The following is a 22,100-nucleotide window of genomic DNA, read 5'->3' as shown; positions in this document are numbered from 1 at the left end:
CACACTGAAGGGGAGGTTTTCACTCATCAAAACAACTAATTAAATAAAAGACACCAAACATCCCCTAAAAGGTCATTCAGGGTGACAATAACAGTTCAAGCATCTAAAAAATATTATTCCTTCATTTTCTTTTCGGCTTGGTCCCTTTATTATTACACGCCACCGTGGAATTAACCTGCCAACTTATCCAGCACAATTTTTACGCAGCGGATGACCTTCCGGCCGCAACCCATCTCTGGGAAACATCCACACACACACACACACTCAGTCACACTCATACACTACGGAAAACTTGGCCCACCCAATTCACCTGTACCGCATGTCTTTGGACTTGTGGGGGAAACCGGAGCACCCGGAGGAAAACCCACGCGAATGCAGGGAGAACATGCAAACTCCACACAGAAACGGTAGCTGACCCAGCTGAGGCTCGAACCAGTGACCTTCCTGCTGTGAGGCAACGGCACTACCTACTGCGTCACCTAAAAATATTATATGTATGGCAAATTTATATCCTAAATAGAGGGTCTCATCACTACAATTTATTTGTGTCTTTTTATTTTTGACAACCAAAGAGTGCTTAAACGGTCGGACGTCTATAAAGAGAGAGACGCTTGCTTAGCATGGCACAAGGTCCATTAGACCTTGTTTTATTGGATTTGGCAACCAAAGTATTGAGTCCCTAAAGAGATAGTTCACCCTAAAAATGAAAATGCACTCACCATTTACTGACCTACATGCATGTAGTTCTACACGTTTATTCATACGTTTGCATTACTGAGAGCAGGAGAGAGACCGGCTGCACTAGTAGGCAGTGACGTTATCTTCATAATATTGTTTAATTAGCATAAATGATTAGCAAATGAATCTGTCTCGTCAGCCTTTACAAGTGAAGGAATTATCTACACACAATCTGAATTCCCAATTAGAATAATACTACAAACTATATAATACTATTCATGAAAACACCTAAATATCAGACTAATCCAAATGCCCAACACGAGCGAGCTGCGCTCCAGATCAGCTCGATGACGTATAATGTCTCCGACGCCGCCTATAGTCCCATTTAGCAACTTGATAGCAAGCGTCTTTTTAAAGAAGCATAACCCATTAAAAAAGTCAAGAGTGTGCTGTAAGTGATGTGTTTTATGTCGTAGAACAAAACGTGAAAGTATTTTGAGTTTGTGTTTGCCACGAACCTTATTTAAGCGATTTTACTGAAACCCCATCGAGAAAACCCATTGACTTTGGGACGAAGGAACCGGAACTGCTAAAATTCTAACTCGCTTCCGGGGTTTTGCATACAAATTGACGTCATAGTTCCTCCACTCAATTAGGAGTAGGCTAGCCTCAACAAGACTGACTGCTCATTTAGTCTACATCTAGGCCTATTGAACTACGTGCTTTAGCATAGGCCAACGAACTGCAGTACAGACACCAATTCTCACTTAAGCTCATTTCAGGTTATGATTAGACCTGTCCAGTTTCATCTGAAACGCATCCCAGATGACCTTCTGAAGTGGTTTGAGCGATCGGATGGATATCTGATCAGAACAAAAAAAAACAAAACAAACGAATGAAGTGAGCAAACAGCCTCAAAAACACTGACGTGACAGGAATATATATTGAATATAAATATATTATATTCATTATTTGATTAATATATAATATTCAATTACATAAAATAATTAAAAGGACAAATGCTGGACCTTTTGGCAACACTTTTTCAGTTTAGGTCACAATTCACAGTATTAACAAACAATTAAACTAACACTACTGGCATAATAAACTAACTAGCTGTTTGTTAATAATTAGTAAGGTACTAATTGGGTTTACGTTTAGGTTAGGGCTAGGCATGCCCCCACCCCGGCTACGGGCATGATGTAGTGGAGTAGCAAGTAACATGCTATTAGGTTATGTGACCGCTAGATGGCGATCTTGGATAATAAGAAGCTTACCACCACTAGGAGTTTGTCAGAGTCATTGGTCTTTAATTATAATCATCTGTCTCCCTATTCTACTGCATCCCAGAATAACACACGGCACCAAAAAAAAAATGTAAAAATATATATTCAGTATATTTAATATGTTTTTGTCCGCAACTCGCCGTCACGCCGTGACGGAGATTCCCGAGCCTGTTTGGTCCAATGGGAGGCGTGCTCTCCTCAGCGCTCACCATGACAACGAGACTCCCAGCAGTGACGTCGCCATGTAAACATTTGCATATGCATTCCTATAAAGCACGGCGGTTCTCGCTCGGTGTTGTCAGTTCTCTCGGGGCTGCTCTTAGAAATTGACCAAGGTAAGTTCAAAATAAACTTCTCTTTCTAAACACCTGTCTCGTGTTTTTATTTGTCATGTACAGCAATACACTGCCATACAGGTCTGTTGAATGCATTTGTACGCAACGTGGTTTGACAATAAAGTAGCCTAACAAGTAAATAGTTGTTAAAAATGTACCTTCATTAGTCAACATTTGGGGAAGGTAGTAAAAAGTTAATCAAAGATGTCCTAAGACATAATGGTAATGTTATGGATGTTACATGACTGTATTTATTATTACGTATGTATGTTTAAAACCAGCAGAATATACTATATATTTAACATGTCATGAACTTACTGTTCTTCAAAAAATTGCTCAATAAAAAATTTCCTTAAGACAAGAATGGGTATTGTTTTGGTCTTTTTTTCTTTTTCCCCCCCTTTTTTTTGTCAAACTACTGTAGGTTTTAAGTTACTACAGCAGATATAGGCTACCTATATCATTATATTGGTAGTCAGAGTTATTTTAATGACCCAAATCGAGTAAAATGTCTCCTACTCAAGTACTTTTTGCATGCAAAAGTCAAATTTACAGTTTTCAACAACAAAATTTTGTCTCGTAAAAATGACCCGTGGGGTGTGAGAAAAAAGTTAATGTCAAGTTATATATTATATATAAAAGAAGTGGAACAAGTTGTCATACTATTTAGTCATAATGCATTTTTCTGTACATTTCCATTAGACGTTTTTTTCTAAATCTATAATTGGTAAATTGCTCCCAGGTCAATCTGGACTTTGTCTAACGAAGGTGAGGTGTATCTGAAAGGAGATTGTCCTATGTTCACATTTCTACTTTTGTTTTGGGTTTGTTTTTTGTTTTCTTTGTCCTATGAAGTGCTGTCTTTTTCTTTCTGTATCACAATGACATGATCTGGCAACGAATCACAGTACAAGCCGCAAAACAATGAAATAAATTAGCCGTAGCTTACATGAGGACGTCCATCCAGAGTACGCTGTTACATTGACAACATGAGTAAGTAATTTGACTGTCTTATCCGTACACAATGACACAAGGACTTGTCATTCTGACGGCACTGACATGTTCATTGAGAGATGAACCAAGGACTTTAAGCAAGAGACTGGCCTCTGCAGGTAATCCATGCTGTTTGGCTATTTGTATGTGCTGTTTTGAGAAATGCACTCACTGCTCAGCAAATTTCAAATCTGAGAAGTTTACCAAAGCGACTGAAAAAAAAAAACTGTAATACAACACAAGTTTATGCAAAGATGAAAAGTCTGCAAAGACAAAAGTGTGTATTTTTATTTGCACATATCACTTTATAAAAATAGTAGCGTATACATAATTCGGTTTTATATTCTTGGCTTAATATTTAATACTCGTTTTGATGTAACCATGTCTATAGTGGAATGGAACATCACAACCATGGTTTCTGCAGGTGTCAGTCACTATTTCAAATGTATGACTTTTTAAGTCTTTTCTTAAAACCATCGTGACCCCGACATTTCTCAGAGGTGGCTATAAATATACAAATGTTGCACACATAACAATAGGCCTATATAAACATGAGCATATTGCCAACACAAAGAGTGCAACAGTCTTAACAGTCATGGGCTATATAGTGTGTATAATCATTTATTCCTTTCTTTAATTTAATATTAATAACCTAACCTCAAGGAGACTGGTGGACAGCATGTGTTCAGGACAAGTCCATTGGTTTAATTTTGGAGATCATCCTCAATGGTCAGTTGTGGCCTGTGTTCATTTTCAATTTGATTACCATAAAGGGGTCATAAAGTTTAACCTGGTGCTATAAGTTCAGTCTGTGCTGTTGATCTGACGTACAATCTAATCTAATACACAATTCTATGACAAAAATTAAGGGCCGATGGCTCTTTATTTGCATGCGATCCTTGCATGCATGAAATATTGCACATCATGACAAGTTTTGCTTGCTAACTGAAAACGTGCTAGATATAATGCAGTTTTTCGTTCAGAATTGTGGTATTTTTAAAGTACTATCAAGTTTTCTAACTGGCGAGCGACATGATCTAGTGGGTCCGTCATCTTTAATGTGCGCGTTGGTGATTTCAGGAGGCGTGCCTTTGGACAGCAGGGGAGGGATTGTATTTGAAATATTATGCTAACCAGTTAGCATTTTGGCAGATCACCTAGTGCAGCTTTAACTGATGTCACACTAAAGCTCCGATCTGTCAGAAGTCAAACTGTGGCATTTAAATATGGTCAGTAGTAAAGTAGAACTTATTGTGGTATTTTCAGCATTTTTTGTTAGCATGATTTGGAGGGGCTCAAAAAAATAAGCCAATGTTGTTCTTGAAAGTATCTTTTTGACCTTTGAAAAAGTACATAGTTCATGGCATAAAGACACACTGAAGGGGAGGTTTTCACTCATCAAAACAACTAATTAAATAAAAGACACCAAACATCCCCTAAAAGGTCATTCAGGGTGACAATAACAGTTCAAGCATCTAAAAAATATTATTCCTTCATTTTCTTTTCGGCTTGGTCCCTTTATTATTACACGCCACCGTGGAATTAACCTGCCAACTTATCCAGCACAATTTTTACGCAGCGGATGACCTTCCGGCCGCAACCCATCTCTGGGAAACATCCACACACACACACACACTCAGTCACACTCATACACTACGGAAAACTTGGCCCACCCAATTCACCTGTACCGCATGTCTTTGGACTTGTGGGGGAAACCGGAGCACCCGGAGGAAAACCCACGCGAATGCAGGGAGAACATGCAAACTCCACACAGAAACGGTAGCTGACCCAGCTGAGGCTCGAACCAGTGACCTTCCTGCTGTGAGGCAACGGCACTACCTACTGCGTCACCTAAAAATATTATATGTATGGCAAATTTATATCCTAAATAGAGGGTCTCATCACTACAATTTATTTGTGTCTTTTTATTTTTGACAACCAAAGAGTGCTTAAACGGTCGGACGTCTATAAAGAGAGAGACGCTTGCTTAGCATGGCACAAGGTCCATTAGACCTTGTTTTATTGGATTTGGCAACCAAAGTATTGAGTCCCTAAAGAGATAGTTCACCCTAAAAATGAAAATGCACTCACCATTTACTGACCTACATGCATGTAGTTCTACACGTTTATTCATACGTTTGCATTACTGAGAGCAGGAGAGAGACCGGCTGCACTAGTAGGCAGTGACGTTATCTTCATAATATTGTTTAATTAGCATAAATGATTAGCAAATGAATCTGTCTCGTCAGCCTTTACAAGTGAAGGAATTATCTACACACAATCTGAATTCCCAATTAGAATAATACTACAAACTATATAATACTATTCATGAAAACACCTAAATATCAGACTAATCCAAATGCCCAACACGAGCGAGCTGCGCTCCAGATCAGCTCGATGACGTATAATGTCTCCGACGCCGCCTATAGTCCCATTTAGCAACTTGATAGCAAGCGTCTTTTTAAAGAAGCATAACCCATTAAAAAAGTCAAGAGTGTGCTGTAAGTGATGTGTTTTATGTCGTAGAACAAAACGTGAAAGTATTTTGAGTTTGTGTTTGCCACGAACCTTATTTAAGCGATTTTACTGAAACCCCATCGAGAAAACCCATTGACTTTGGGACGAAGGAACCGGAACTGCTAAAATTCTAACTCGCTTCCGGGGTTTTGCATACAAATTGACGTCATAGTTCCTCCACTCAATTAGGAGTAGGCTAGCCTCAACAAGACTGACTGCTCATTTAGTCTACATCTAGGCCTATTGAACTACGTGCTTTAGCATAGGCCAACGAACTGCAGTACAGACACCAATTCTCACTTAAGCTCATTTCAGGTTATGATTAGACCTGTCCAGTTTCATCTGAAACGCATCCCAGATGACCTTCTGAAGTGGTTTGAGCGATCGGATGGATATCTGATCAGAACAAAAAAAAAAAAAACAAACGAATGAAGTGAGCAAACAGCCTCAAAAACACTGACGTGACAGGAATATATATTGAATATAAATATATTATATTCATTATTTGATTAATATATAATATTCAATTACATAAAATAATTAAAAGGACAAATGCTGGACCTTTTGGCAACACTTTTTCAGTTTAGGTCACAATTCACAGTATTAACAAACAATTAAACTAACACTACTGGCATAATAAACTAACTAGCTGTTTGTTAATAATTAGTAAGGTACTAATTGGGTTTACGTTTAGGTTAGGGCTAGGCATGCCCCCACCCCGGCTACGGGCATGATGTAGTGGAGTAGCAAGTAACATGCTATTAGGTTATGTGACCGCTAGATGGCGATCTTGGATAATAAGAAGCTTACCACCACTAGGAGTTTGTCAGAGTCATTGGTCTTTAATTATAATCATCTGTCTCCCTATTCTACTGCATCCCAGAATAACACACGGCACCAAAAAAAAATGTAAAAATATATATTCAGTATATTTAATATGTTTTTGTCCGCAACTCGCCGTCACGCCGTGACGGAGATTCCCGAGCCTGTTTGGTCCAATGGGAGGCGTGCTCTCCTCAGCGCTCACCATGACAACGAGACTCCCAGCAGTGACGTCGCCATGTAAACATTTGCATATGCATTCCTATAAAGCACGGCGGTTCTCGCTCGGTGTTGTCAGTTCTCTCGGGGCTGCTCTTAGAAATTGACCAAGGTAAGTTCAAAATAAACTTCTCTTTCTAAACACCTGTCTCGTGTTTTTATTTGTCATGTACAGCAATACACTGCCATACAGGTCTGTTGAATGCATTTGTACGCAACGTGGTTTGACAATAAAGTAGCCTAACAAGTAAATAGTTGTTAAAAATGTACCTTCATTAGTCAACATTTGGGGAAGGTAGTAAAAAGTTAATCAAAGATGTCCTAAGACATAATGGTAATGTTATGGATGTTACATGACTGTATTTATTATTACGTATGTATGTTTAAAACCAGCAGAATATACTATATATTTAACATGTCATGAACTTACTGTTCTTCAAAAAATTGCTCAATAAAAAATTTCCTTAAGACAAGAATGGGTATTGTTTTGGTCTTTTTTTCTTTTTCCCCCCCTTTTTTTTGTCAAACTACTGTAGGTTTTAAGTTACTACAGCAGATATAGGCTACCTATATCATTATATTGGTAGTCAGAGTTATTTTAATGACCCAAATCGAGTAAAATGTCTCCTACTCAAGTACTTTTTGCATGCAAAAGTCAAATTTACAGTTTTCAACAACAAAATTTTGTCTCGTAAAAATGACCCGTGGGGTGTGAGAAAAAAGTTAATGTCAAGTTATATATTATATATAAAAGAAGTGGAACAAGTTGTCATACTATTTAGTCATAATGCATTTTTCTGTACATTTCCATTAGACGTTTTTTTCTAAATCTATAATTGGTAAATTGCTCCCAGGTCAATCTGGACTTTGTCTAACGAAGGTGAGGTGTATCTGAAAGGAGATTGTCCTATGTTCACATTTCTACTTTTGTTTTGGGTTTGTTTTTTGTTTTCTTTGTCCTATGAAGTGCTGTCTTTTTCTTTCTGTATCACAATGACATGATCTGGCAACGAATCACAGTACAAGCCGCAAAACAATGAAATAAATTAGCCGTAGCTTACATGAGGACGTCCATCCAGAGTACGCTGTTACATTGACAACATGAGTAAGTAATTTGACTGTCTTATCCGTACACAATGACACAAGGACTTGTCATTCTGACGGCACTGACATGTTCATTGAGAGATGAACCAAGGACTTTAAGCAAGAGACTGGCCTCTGCAGGTAATCCATGCTGTTTGGCTATTTGTATGTGCTGTTTTGAGAAATGCACTCACTGCTCAGCAAATTTCAAATCTGAGAAGTTTACCAAAGCGACTGAAAAAAAAAAACTGTAATACAACACAAGTTTATGCAAAGATGAAAAGTCTGCAAAGACAAAAGTGTGTATTTTTATTTGCACATATCACTTTATAAAAATAGTAGCGTATACATAATTCGGTTTTATATTCTTGGCTTAATATTTAATACTCGTTTTGATGTAACCATGTCTATAGTGGAATGGAACATCACAACCATGGTTTCTGCAGGTGTCAGTCACTATTTCAAATGTATGACTTTTTAAGTCTTTTCTTAAAACCATCGTGACCCCGACATTTCTCAGAGGTGGCTATAAATATACAAATGTTGCACACATAACAATAGGCCTATATAAACATGAGCATATTGCCAACACAAAGAGTGCAACAGTCTTAACAGTCATGGGCTATATAGTGTGTATAATCATTTATTCCTTTCTTTAATTTAATATTAATAACCTAACCTCAAGGAGACTGGTGGACAGCATGTGTTCAGGACAAGTCCATTGGTTTAATTTTGGAGATCATCCTCAATGGTCAGTTGTGGCCTGTGTTCATTTTCAATTTGATTACCATAAAGGGGTCATAAAGTTTAACCTGGTGCTATAAGTTCAGTCTGTGCTGTTGATCTGACGTACAATCTAATCTAATACACAATTCTATGACAAAAATTAAGGGCCGATGGCTCTTTATTTGCATGCGATCCTTGCATGCATGAAATATTGCACATCATGACAAGTTTTGCTTGCTAACTGAAAACGTGCTAGATATAATGCAGTTTTTCGTTCAGAATTGTGGTATTTTTAAAGTACTATCAAGTTTTCTAACTGGCGAGCGACATGATCTAGTGCAGGGGTTTTCAAACTGGGGTCCGCGGCCCCCTGGGGGGCCGCCAGATGGCGCTAGGGGGGCCGCAAAGAAATTTTAGATCAATGAGCCCACATGGATGAATTTTGTGTCCTGTTGGACTTCAAAGGGTCCAGTGCATGTTCAAAAATGGGTTCGGAGTCAATCTGTCAAAAATTATAAGTTTTATTTGCTCAAGCAGGAAAGAAACCAAAAGCAATACACTGCGCAGGAGAGGTACAGTTCTCTAAACTCTCCTTCAGAGACACATCCTTTTATACCACAGTTGTCTTCCGTGCATCTTCTCTTAAGAGTTAACCTTTTAAGGCAAATGTCTCCTCTTAGCACACACATGGCTCATACATCCTGTCATTCTTAGAACTCGCACCTATATTCAATAACAGGATGTAACACTGGTCTATACCGTGCTCACAATATGGCTGTTAACCCTTCAGACGATTTCATAGTAACCAACACCCTATGGATCAATCATTAAAGACTTCTTATGCATGGAAAACATATCAAAATTATATTTAAACTGAAAAACACCACAGTCCCGCATCATTCTGAGGGTTAATCTATTTTTATTATAATTTGAGCTCAAAAGTACTGCAAAAATGAAGCTTTTTTCATTCTGCATTTATGTCATTTAAATGCAGTTGACATTTTCGTGACACAGGAAAAGAAGCGCAGCGGCCCGCCTCCGTGGACGGGGACTTTTATTGAATAAGCGCTTCTGGCCAGGCGCTTCCTGACTGTGATTTTTGGCGCTTGTCTGCCGCACCAGACGGCGTTTACCTTTCACTTACGCTTACCTCTTTTACGCTTAACAACTAAATGAATGCTCAGGTTTGACTGACTATATTTCAGTTAAAATACATGATCAATTGGAAAATTATCGGTGGCTGAAAGCACTACCTTGTTTATGGCTTGCGTTCCTAAGTAACCGAGGTGCTGCGGAGTACGCGCCTCTCTGCGCAGGCTTCACTCATAGGGAACAAATAGCATTTTAAAGACACGGCACAACATTGCACCTCGTCCACAGCGCGACAGGCTTTTACACTTTGCATTGTACAAATATCAGACGGTCCTCTTTGCAGCATGGCAAACAAACATATTAAAATTGTAAAGCAAAAAGTGCTGCAATAACAATGAATGGAGCTGTCATCACATCAGCGAGTGCTCAGTTTCACTCCTGTTACACTAATGACAGCTGGATGAGCTCTGCAGTGGACCTCTTACTCACATTGGTTCATAACTGGATGATTAAAAAAACTAAATTGTATACACACTGAGTAAAAGCACTATAGCCTTTAAAATTATAATGTATCTGTTTGTGTTATGTTATAGGGCTAATAATTATTAAATATTAAAATGTATTAGTGCTCTGTATCTAATGGAGCTCAACATATCTGATCAAATTTTAATACTCTGAATATAAATGCATTTTGTTCCACTTTTTCCCATATTTGTTTGTGTAACTAATTTAAATGTAATGTTCAGTATTATTATTAATAGAACAAACTGGTATGAACATTTTAAAGTCAGCAAAGCTTCTAAAATTATGCAAAGTAAAACTTGTGGCTCTTTGAACTTGAATACCCAATTCTAGATTGCATTTAGGAAATTATTTTTTATCAGTGTAAGTCAGGATTGTCGACCTGAGTAAATTATGATGTGCACAAAAAAAAAGGAATAAAAATAAACAAAACACACTGAACCACTACAGCCTCTATTGTAGTATTGCTAGTTACAACAGTACAGTTAACTGTTAACAGGCTGATGAATGACAAAACTCTTTAAAACTTTAAAGCTTTAAATCTTTAGATACATTTAGACTCTCAGCTGTAAGGGTAAATACAGAAGAGTCTAGCTGTGCATAGGCTGAAAAAAAGCATAAAAATGGCATAAAAACTGTGTAAACGTGACGACTTGTACACAAAATATGGCTTGATGGAATAATTCAGTGAGAGCAAACCACAATGAGTACTGCGCATCAAGATTTGATCAATAGATTGAAGCACTAAAACCATGCCAACTCAACTAACATCTTACAAAAATTAATCCAGATAATGAATAATATAAATTTATTGAATAATATATAATAATATAAATGTATTGAATAATACAATTTAAAAAAAATTAAGTACAGTTGTTAATTTGAGGGGGTGGCGTCATTTTTATTTTTGGGGGGGTCCCCAAAAGAGTTCGCCCTACACAAAGGGGCCCTCAGCTGAAAAGGTTTGAAAACCCCTGCTCTATATAGTTATAATAGTCACACATGAAAGCATATAAAACGCTTGTGTTACTCTAAAACTGGAGCTTTCCTGTCTTTTGACCCCATTGATGCTGCACACTGGTGTTGGTGTGGAGAGACCCCCCATCCCCCACCCCCCACGAACACACACACACACACACACACACACACACACACACACACGATTGTGAAGTGCTTTAGGTGTATGGCCATACACAATAAATGTGCTATTCTTTTAGCTATGTTTTATTATTTTTTTAAAAACTGTCTTGGTCAATATTTATGTAAAATTCAGTCGGTTTCGTCTCAAGTGAACACAAACAACTGGGAGAAAAATGAATCAATACATTGGATCTGTGCATTTAAGTTAATGTGATAGCAATAAAAAAAAACATACAAATTGCTTTATATCTTTAATTTTTATTATACAGAAAAATAAAAATAAAAATGTTGCAGCACTGCACTCTCTTTCTTCAAACGGTGGCTTGCAAATTGTGTATATTTTTGTATAATGAAATTTAAATTGACTTAAATTCTATTTACTTTACTTCTTTTCTATTTGCAAATGAATTATCTTTTTCAGGATCTCCGTGGGGGTCTAAAAAGCCTTAAGATGTCTTAAATTTCAAAAACAAATATTTAAGCCTTAAAAAGTCTTAAATTCACTGAAATATTGTCTTCTGGTCTTAAATGAATTTAAACAGGGCTTAATTTTCCTTTGTTTACGTAAAGCTACCCAATTGATCCAACACATTCAATCAGCAACAACACATCTCAATAAAACATTTAGCAAAACTATTCATAACTAATATTATTATGCTGTAGTTTTAAAGTAATTCAGCTTTTATTTGTATAGCGCTTTTACAATGTAGATTGTGTCAAAGCAGCTTCACATAAATGGTCATAGTAATTGGAACAGTGTGGTTCAGGTTTTAGTGTTTAAGTTCAGTTCAGTTCAGTTTAGCTCTGTTCAGTGTGATTTAATCATTACTGAGAGTTCAAACACTGAAGAGCAAATTCATCGATGCGTAGCTCTACCAATCCTGAACCATGCGAGGCAGTGGCGACAGCGGAGAGGGAAAAAAAACTTCACCTGATGGGAGTGAAGAAAAAAAACCTTGAGAGAACCAGACTCAGTTGGGCACGACCATTTTAATTTCTCCGCTGGCCAAAAGTCTTGTGCAGAACTTCATTCGCCGTGGTTTATGCTGGAAAATGGCCTCAATGAAGACTCGTCTGTCCCTGGAGCGTCGCTGGAATCAGACACATGTTCTCCACTCCCCACGACCATCAGCGCAGCAGCAGCTCAGGATATGGCCTGGTCCCGGATATGGAATCCTTGGGATCATCACGTCGCTGGTCTTGGATCCAATCAGTGACTCCGCCTAATCTGAGGACCTCGGGATGAGTATCCCCAGGTGAAAATAGAGAATAAAGAGAATAATTAGCGTAGCTGCTGTTCATAGTGTATATAAGCAAGATGTAGAAGCCAGTGTGGAACCTGCTAGGTGATGCACTGAGTGTATGCTTTACTAAACAGATAGGTCTTTAATCTAGTTTTGAACTGGGAGAGTGTGTCTGAGCCTCGGACATTACCAGGAAGGCTATTCCAGAGTGTAGGAGCCATGAAAGAGAAGGCTCGACCTCCTTTACTTGATTTTGCTATTCTAGGTACTACCAGAAGCCCTGAATTTTGAGATCTTAAGGAGCGAGTTGGTTCGTAGCGAGACAGAAGGTTGGTTAGATAAACAGGAGCTAGATTATTTAGAGCTTTATAGGTGAGAAGTAATATTTTAAATTCAATACGAAATTTAACAGGCAGCCAGTGTAAGGAGGATAAAATTGGGGTGATATGATCATATTTTCTAGACCTGGTCAGAACTCTGGCTGCTGCATTTTGCACTAATTGAAGTTTGTTAATAGAGGATGCTGGGCAGCCAGCAAATAGAGCATTACAGTAATCCAGTCTCGAAGTCATAAAAGCATGGACTTTTAAAGCACAAATCAACAGTTTGTTTTGGTTTCTTAATTATTTCCATAGCTTTGTGTTTTGAGCTATTTGTGCTTATCTCTGTATAAGAGGCACATTTGTGTAGCGAATGTTTTGGTATGTCACATCTCATATACATTAACTCAAAATTCTGTCATACTCAGTCACAAACCTGTTTAAGTTTCAAAGATTTTTTTAAAAAGTTGGAAATCGGTAACCTTTGAATTCTGTATTTGATTTTTCTACTATGGAAGTCATGCATCAACATTAACATTTTTCAAATTATCTTCTTTTGTGTTCAACAGAAAGAAATTCATAAAGGGTTGGAACCAGTTCAGAGTGAGTACTTTTATATCTTTAGGTAAACTATCCCTTTAAGCTCCCACTTATACCTCCAACAAGAAGCTTGGAGCCATTAGGAATGTCCTGGACGGTCTCCACAGGGTCTGAATAAAAACAGGCTCTCCATGACTGCGATGTTGAGAAATGAGCGCTGTTGGATTCCTGTAGAGTAAAGCGACAGTGAGAGCATGACATACTTATAGTAAAAAAGCATGTTGTTTTCTACTTTAACCGAAGTATCTTTATAAAATATAAACAGTGTGATGTCTTTTTGAACCTGTTTTGATGCTCACGCTGTACAGTATTGCTGTTTGCTTCCAGTAAACTTTAGTTCTTTGAAAGGAAGTTCAAAGAATACTTCAATGTCACGTTTAAACATGTCAAATTTAAAAGTGAATTATATAATATTCCCCATGTTCATTTTAAATTCTTTCATCATTCATTAATTTCACGTGCTATTCAATCTTTAAAGAGACACATAAATAAATGGTGAAAGGTTGAAAGACATTTTCATAATATCTAAAGAGTCTTAAATGAAAAAACATTATGTATAAAGTAAAATTTAGCTGGTCAGGTAATGCTTAAATAAAAGTAATTAAGTAAATAAAGTAGCTTTGTTCTCATATTACCAACAAAATGCATTAATCCTAATTCTACTGTCAAACATTATAGATTATAAATATCAGTTACACTCGATCTTAAAGTACCATGTTACTGACGGTTGTCATTGGTTATGCTTGCATTTCTTCCAATGCATTAAGGTGTTCTAATATCTTTCCCCATGTTTTATCAAATATTTTATTTGATTGTATTTTTTATTTAATGTTTCTCATTATTGATATAACTCAACCTCTCCAAAGCAATCATGTTTACGAGATCTCTTCCCCACGTACCAAATTTAGGTACAGATTCAGCTTTTCACATTCTCAAAATTCCCCTTTTGGTAGTAATACCATACCAAATAACATGGCTTGTCTTTCATGTATATTGAACATCTCTAAGTTACTAAATATCCCAAGAACAGCTATAAGTGGACATGGATTTTTGGAGGGCTTTAGAAAAACATTCAAATATATTTTCCAAAAATTCTTAAATTAATTGTTAAATAAGATGCTTTTACTTACATCACTGGCAGAATATTTAGCTTGTTTTAAAATGGTGGTCCAGCTAGTTGTATCAGTTTGAGCCTGAAAAGGACGCTGCTGAACCTCATGCTTGCCCTCTAAAATAAAATCTGACAAGTGTCTTTCATACAGTTGAAGTCAAAATTATTAGCCCCCTTTGAAATGTTTTTTCTTATTTAAAGATTTCCCAAATTATGTTTAACAGAGCAAGAACATTTTCATAGTATGTCTAATAATATTTTTTTCTTCTGGAGAAAGTCTTATTTTGGCTAGAACCAAAGCAGTTTTTAATTTTTGAAATATAATTTTAAGGTCAAAATTATTAGCCCCTTTAAGCTATATATTTTTTTGATTTTCTACAGAAAAACTATTATGTTTAGAAATGTGTTGGAAAAATCTCCTCAGCGTTAAACCGAAATTGGGGGAAAAAATAAATAAGGGGGCTAATAATTCTGACTTCAACTGTATATTCAGGTTATAATTATGTGTAAGCAATATGAAACGTTTGTTATTGGAAATGTAACACAAGTAAAGCGGCCGCAAAGAGAGACACTGCATAAATTGCATAAATTGTTAGCGGTGCCAAATAGCATTTCTTGTTGTTTACATCCTTGTTTAAGTCCTTGCTACAGCATATCATTTATGCTTGACTCTATGCATGTAATAGTTCAGTTTGAACAAATAAAACACTTTAGTTTCCCAGTGATGGGTTGCAGCTGGAAGGGCATCCGCTGTGTAAAACTTTTGCTGGATAAGTTGACAGTTCATTCCTCTGTGGCGACCCCAGTTTAATGAAGGGACTAAGCCAAAAAAGAAAATGAATGAATGAAAACACTTATAGGTTATGGCTTACAATCCACAGCTTTGTCTTATATGGTTGGAGCTGCTCCTTCTTTGAGGAGTTTTCAGTCGAATCCCACACTGAACTAAGAGAGGTTCTGGAAGCTATCTTTTGTCAAATGATAACTATATATATCTTTTTAATTCTCCGGAACATAATTAAAATGAAACTGTAAGCACTTCACTCTTTGTGTCGTGTCCTTTGGAAGCTTAAATACAGAAACAAAAGAAGCTCTGTGGAAATAGCAGCATTTGGACGGCATTTTAGCTTTTTCTGCTATAACATTATAGTGCCTCGGGCCACGCCCCTTCACTGTACAGGGCGTTTGTGATCTCACTAGCCCGGATGTGTTTTTTGTAGTCACCAAACTTCATTCGCTGTAGGCTAACTTTGTAAAAACCAATGTCTCCCTTTGCATTACACTTTGAGTGTATTATATTCAGAGATGTTGTTTATGTTCACACAGCTACATGACACATCACCTAAAGTTTAAAATGATATCGTTGTCGACCAACCCTTTAAGAAAAAAAAACTTAATTTTTACTTGTTATTTCTGACAAAAAAAAGAAAAAAAAAATATATATATTTTTTTACTTGTCTAGAAAATACTCATTGCTTATTTGAAGATTAAAACAAGGTTATTTTACTTACCCCACTGGCAGATTATTTTGCTTATTTTAATGAAAACTCACTTAATTATGACTTATTATTTCTGAAAACAAGACGTATAGTTCAACATGCATATATGAAAACAATACTTCTAGATATGAGGTATCAACATATGGTTTTAGCCCCTTTTTGTCACTTTATAATTATGTTTTTAATGTAATTGTGTGTTTTATTGTAGCATACACATCCAAGCTAAGAACATCAGTTGATGCATTTTTGTTATTCTTCTTTGTTTATTTTTTATTTTGTTTATTAAAAAACTAAAAACTACAAATAATGAAAATAACATTTAATAAGAATAAAGCAAACCCTATTTTGGCATGTAGAAATGCAATAAATTAGTCCTGTAATAACATGTTTTCCACGTACTCCCTGTTCACATTCCCATAGTCTAAACCCAAGCCAAATGGCAAAGTGAAGAGTTGCAGCTGTAGGGCTTTACTGGAAGTCATGGGGGATGGAGATATTTTGGACAGAGAGTCAAGAAGGCGTGCTGACAGACAATTCATAAGGGTCAAAATAAGCTCCAGAGCAACTGATTCTTGATCATTTTCATGTTTACTTTTATTGCGATTGGACACAAAAGCTGTTCGTGAAAGTGCCACTTTTGGAGGAGTCTGTAATTCTGTGAGTATTCCTCAATCTCAGACACTATTAGCTTTCAGTAATTTGTCTCAAAAATCGTTCAGAGGATATGTGTTAACTTTATTGAATGCTTAATGTCCATATTTTATCACGTTTTCATTCCTTCTTAAGTAAAAGTTTGCTTCACAATATACTGTTTTACTATTTAAAAGCTGCTTCTGAGATCGAATTTCTCAACACAATCTCTGTTTTCAACCATAGTTTTGCAGTGTCTAAATGTTTAAAATTGTACAAGTTGTACAAATGTCAGCAGCTTAAGCAAGCAAATTGTTAATTGGCGTTGCTGATGTTTACAATGCTTACGATGCTAAAAGCATGCTAACGTATGCTAACAATGTGTTAACCATGTGCTACTTCAGACTATAATGATGTTAACCATGCTTTTTAAACACTTTTATTTACATTTTAAATATAGAAATTATAATATTCTCTTATACAATCGATTCTTCAATCCAGATATCTGCTGAAACTAAAGATAACAGTCTTGTACATTTGTAGTACTTTTTACTCTGTTTACGCAGGAAATGCAACATATTTATTTACTATTTAAAAGCTGCTTCTGAGATCAAATTTCTCAACACAATTTTTGTTTTTAACCATAGTTTTGCAGCCATAGCCATATCACCCTGCAGCCCAAGACCGGTTACTCACTGAAGCTAAGCAGGTCTTAGCCTGGTCAGTACCTGCATGCGAGACCACATGGGAAAACTAGGTTGCTGCTGGATGTGGTGTTAGTGGGGCCAGCAGGGGGCGTCCAACCTGTGGTCTGTTTGAGTCCTAATGGCCCAGTTAACTTGAAGGGGACACCATATTGTCAGTGGGCACTGTCTTTTGGATGGGACGTCAAGCCTGACTCTCTGTGGTCATTAAAAATCTCATGGCTCGTCTCGTAAAGAGTAGCGGTGTGACCCCAGTGTCCTGGCCAAGTTCCCTCCATCAGTCCTTAGATATCATGGCCTCCCAATCATCCCCGCCCACCAAATTGGCTCTATCACTGTTTCTCTGTTGCTGGTGTGTGGTGAGCGCACTGGTGCTGTTATCCTGTGGCTGCAGTCACATCATCAAAGTGGATGGTGCACACCTAGTGCTTTATGATTGTAAAGTGCTTTGGGTGCATGGCCACACACAATCCGCTTGTTAAAGGGCCATGAAACCCCCTCGTTTCAGCAGGGTGTTTTCACACCTCCACTTGGGAAAAAGTCAGAAAAGTGGGCGTGTCCAGCTCTGTTTAGGGGGGAGTGTCGGAGGAACTAAAGTAGGATGGTGTGGGAGTGTCTATTTGTGCACGCGCGAGTTTCAGAGTCAAAATACACACCCACAGCGGACAATGTGACTGTGTTTACATGGACATCTGTAGTCGAATTATTTGCCAAATTATTAAAAGTTGGACTTTAACTGCAGTTTGGCTCTTTCGTTCAGGGAATTCATTCATGCCTCTCGCGACAAACGAGATATTTGATTCGAGGAACTGCTGCAAGCGTGTATTTTTCATGCAATGTTTGATACCGCATGGCGAATGAGAGAGAAAAAAATTCCGCGTTTCCCGGAAACTTAGATACACACGGCAGGTAGCATCAGAAAGCCGCGTGTGTTATTCCGGTCACAAAATGCGGTGCTTACATTTCTGCACTCAGTGCAATAGTAACTTAATTCGATACGAACAAACTGAATAAACAAAGAGCACTGGTCGCTTACTTACCAAATCTGTAGAGACAGGACAATCACCAGCAACTAGAGCCGCGTCTTTATGGAGAGAATACTACAAGCGAATTCAGATTTCAGCGTTTGCAGATGAGAACAGCTCTCAGGTAAACAATAATCCTCAGACACGTAAGTTATTGTTGTCGAGCGTCGCGTACACTGTTAATCCACACGTGAGACTGAGCTCTCACAGAGAGAAAATGAAAACGAAACTTAACGGCAGCAAACTATAAAAGCAACACTTCACGCTTGTTTTGCCAACACAACGTGGCGTCTTTGTGGCGTAAACACGGTGACACTAATGAATATTAATGAAGTTCCACAATAGAGCGCGCTGATTGGTTTGAACCAAGCCTTACTCATGCATTAATGTATCACACTGTAAGATGTAATAAGACACACTCTGGCACAGACACCCAGTCTGCACGCTGGAATACAACGCTATTATGTCATGACCGTGACGCAGCTTCAAAAATTCGTTTCAAACAGGAAGTAAAAATTTGCTTGAAATAACGCAAAAACAACCAATTTACACTTTTTAGTGAAATATAGGTGTCCTAATAGTGTTTTTGGCAGTGTGGGACACATATACGACTGTCAACAGCTCAAAAAATGTGTTTTGGTGTTTCGTGACCCTTTAAGTGTGACGTCACGCGAAGCGGCTTCTGGGTCCAAGTTTTCTATTCAACTGAATGGGGAGGCTCACGAAATGGTAATAATAAACGTTTACGAAGCGATTTAATTCTTTCGAAAATAAAGATAGAAGTATATATGGTCATGCCTAATATCCGATGTCAGAAAATGATTCATTTTTTTTTAATTGTTAAATTTTTGGTATTTGTTATGCAGCAAGCCCAGAGAATGTTGTGTACACTATGATTTTATATAAAATTAACTTTAATGTGTGATAGGAATAAAACGTGATCATAAACGAATGATTTCTCCACTCAAATGAATGGCGGCTTGGACCCGGAAACAGTATTACATACGTCATCACTTAACAAGCGGATAAACACACTATATAAATACACATTACATTACATTAGTGTCTAAATATGGAAGCATGTTTACAATGCTAGAAGCATGCTAATTTATGCTAACAATGTATTAACCATGCAACAAACGTGCTAGCAACATGCTAAGACCAAATCCCAATTCTAGCCCCTAGCCCTTGTTCCAGTTCTCTTTAGCTTAAAGGTGTAGGGCTAAGGGGAAGGGCTAGATACCTCTTCAAACAGACATTTTTCAGGACCACTCTCGAAACCAAGGGTAAGAAAATTTCCCAGAATACACCAGCTATAATGGCAGCATGGCAGCATTCGGAAGTAAAGAGATCCACAAATTAGTATTTTTGGTCATTATTACAAATTTTAACAAAAAACAAGCTTGTTTAAATTCATTCATAATGGCGTTCGTGTTTTACCGTTATGCTTTAAAAAAATGCTAAAATATAAACTGCTACATTTTGCGATCTATTATTTATAATCATAACTCCTGTACAGTTGTCCCACAGCATTCAGACACTCGATGACACTGGAATACCCCATCAGAAAAGTCTAGTGACTGGAAATGACCTTTTCACAGTGTCTGCTGTAGTATAGCGCAGTAAAGTTACAATCTTATTGCCACATTAGATCATTATGCATAATATATGCCTTTAATGATTTCCTGAAGATAAATACCAAAAAATAAACCAACTGGAAAAACTACTTGGGAAAATACAACACACTGATTTACTATTTAAAAGTTGTTTCTGGGATCAAATTTCCCAGCACAATCTCTGTTTTAATGAATTAACTATTTGTTAGCAAACATCAGCAGCTTATGCTAACAAATAGTTAATTAAAGTTGGTAATGTTTACAATGCTAAAATTATCCTAACAATGTGTTAACCATGCAACAAACATGCTAGCAACATGCTATATCAAACCATGATGCTAACCATGCTTTTTAAACACTTATTAACGTTACATTTTAAATATAGAAATTTATTTTTACATTTTGCCATAATATTCTCTTATACAATCAATGCTTCAATCTAGATATCTGCTTAAACTTAAAATAACAACCTTGTACATTTGTAGTTCCCCTTCGGGTGGGGAACTCCAATGCTATTAGTGGATTTGATTTTAGAAAATCCACGTATGGGAGGATTCGGTTCAGAAGCCACTTGTCTGAAAGAGTATGGAACGGGCCAATGAATGCCGATGAATTGGCAGCGTAAGCTTGCGCATGTGTGCTTCATTGCCAATTAACTCCGCATATAAGCACAGGTGAATCAAGCATTCGCTATCCTTTTTGCTTCAGAGACTTTCTGATCAAGTCGATGAGGGTTCCTCCTGCTGTGATCCCGCGATTCCAGCGAACGAGAGCATTCTCCTGGTCCAGAGTGTGTACACGCAGCGGCAGACGGTTGAGCTGGGTTTTTCCCTTGCCTGGCGTTCTTTGGGTCAGGTCCTCCAGAGCGGTGCGTATAAAGTTGCAACTTCACAAAGAGAGCAACACAGTCGTGCAGCACGTCCTTTTCAGGATGGCGCTCCGACTGTGCGTTTCTGGATGCGGTGGTTTACTGTCCTCGGATGATGGGCACGGGCACTGCGTTGCATGCCTGGGGGGTCCAGCATATTAATGCGCTGCTCGCGGGCAGTTCATGTCGTCATTGCGATTCCATGACTGTTGTGCAGTAAAGATTGCGGCTAGCCTTTGCAAAAGGGCAAACCACCACAGTTGTCCCCTGCTCTGCAGCAGGCACACAGGCAGATCTGAGGGTTCAGCGAGAGATAATCCGTCGCCCACGGGCCCGTGGACCTCCCGCTCCTCCAATTGCTCCATCCAAGCTTTGGGCTGGGGAAGCGATCCGTCTAACAGATGGTAGCCCTTACGCTCAATGACACCGGAGACCAGACGTCCACCGCGGCATCGGAGGGTGGGCTTTCATTGTCCGATGATAATCCAAACCCACTCGCCCCCTCCGGGCAAGTGAGCGCTGTCAAAACGGATCCTGAAACGGACATGTTAGCCGTGTTTTCCCGGGCTGCTTCGGCCGTGGTTTGGAGATGGTTTATCTCCCAGCTCCGCTGGCCTGTTCGGCTTCACCGTCTGTGAATTCACCCAGGAATTCGAGGCAGTGAGAGAGCAGTTTGATGGGTGCTGTCTAATCGGCGAGTCCGTAAGCCCCCTCCGCCCACCGTACCATCCATATCTGCTCCTCGCCGAAGGCGCCCGCCTACAAGAGCTGCACCGCCCCCGCACAAGCCTCTGGAGAAGCGAGCGCGTCGAGCACCTCGGAAGCAGGCAACCCCCCTGCCCAGAATGATGCTAAGTCTGGCAACGCACCGCGAAGCGTCCCTGGGACAGGCCATTTGGAGAAGAGGAAACTTGCTCTTTCCATGCTGGAGGGCAGGGCCCCATTTCCAACGGCACTTTTTACTGCCATGCATTTTTCCACTTCCCTGGATGTGACAGCCCGAAATCTGCCAGTCTGGCACGCTATGCTTTCTAGCTTGCAGGCTCGGTGCGTTTCGCCAGTGGCTCACG

At 38.4% G+C, this 22,100-nt stretch overlaps 1 long non-coding RNA gene and 1 pseudogene across 1 annotated transcript; one reads left to right on the top strand and one right to left on the bottom strand.

The window, feature by feature from the left end:
• Nucleotides 1-11,510: 11,510 nt before the first annotated feature.
• Nucleotides 11,511-16,105, bottom strand: LOC141379855 (uncharacterized). The gene is made up of 4 exons (XR_012396765.1): nt 15,766-16,105; nt 15,568-15,717; nt 13,253-15,479; nt 11,511-12,092 (listed from the first exon to the last, which is right to left on the bottom strand). It is a non-coding gene; the product is annotated as an uncharacterized lncRNA (long non-coding RNA).
• Nucleotides 16,106-16,724: 619 nt separating this feature from the next.
• The window catches only part of LOC141374979 (complement component C6-like), a 28,371-nt pseudogene continuing 22,995 nt past the window's right edge, over nt 16,725-22,100 (top strand).

The sequence above is a fragment of the Danio rerio genome, chromosome 21, assembly GCF_049306965.1.
Source record: "Danio rerio strain Tuebingen ecotype United States chromosome 21, GRCz12tu, whole genome shotgun sequence".
Taxonomy (NCBI): domain Eukaryota; kingdom Metazoa; phylum Chordata; class Actinopteri; order Cypriniformes; family Danionidae; genus Danio; species Danio rerio.
The sequence above is the reverse complement of the archived record's forward strand: the minus strand, read 5'-3'. Positions and strand labels throughout refer to the sequence as shown.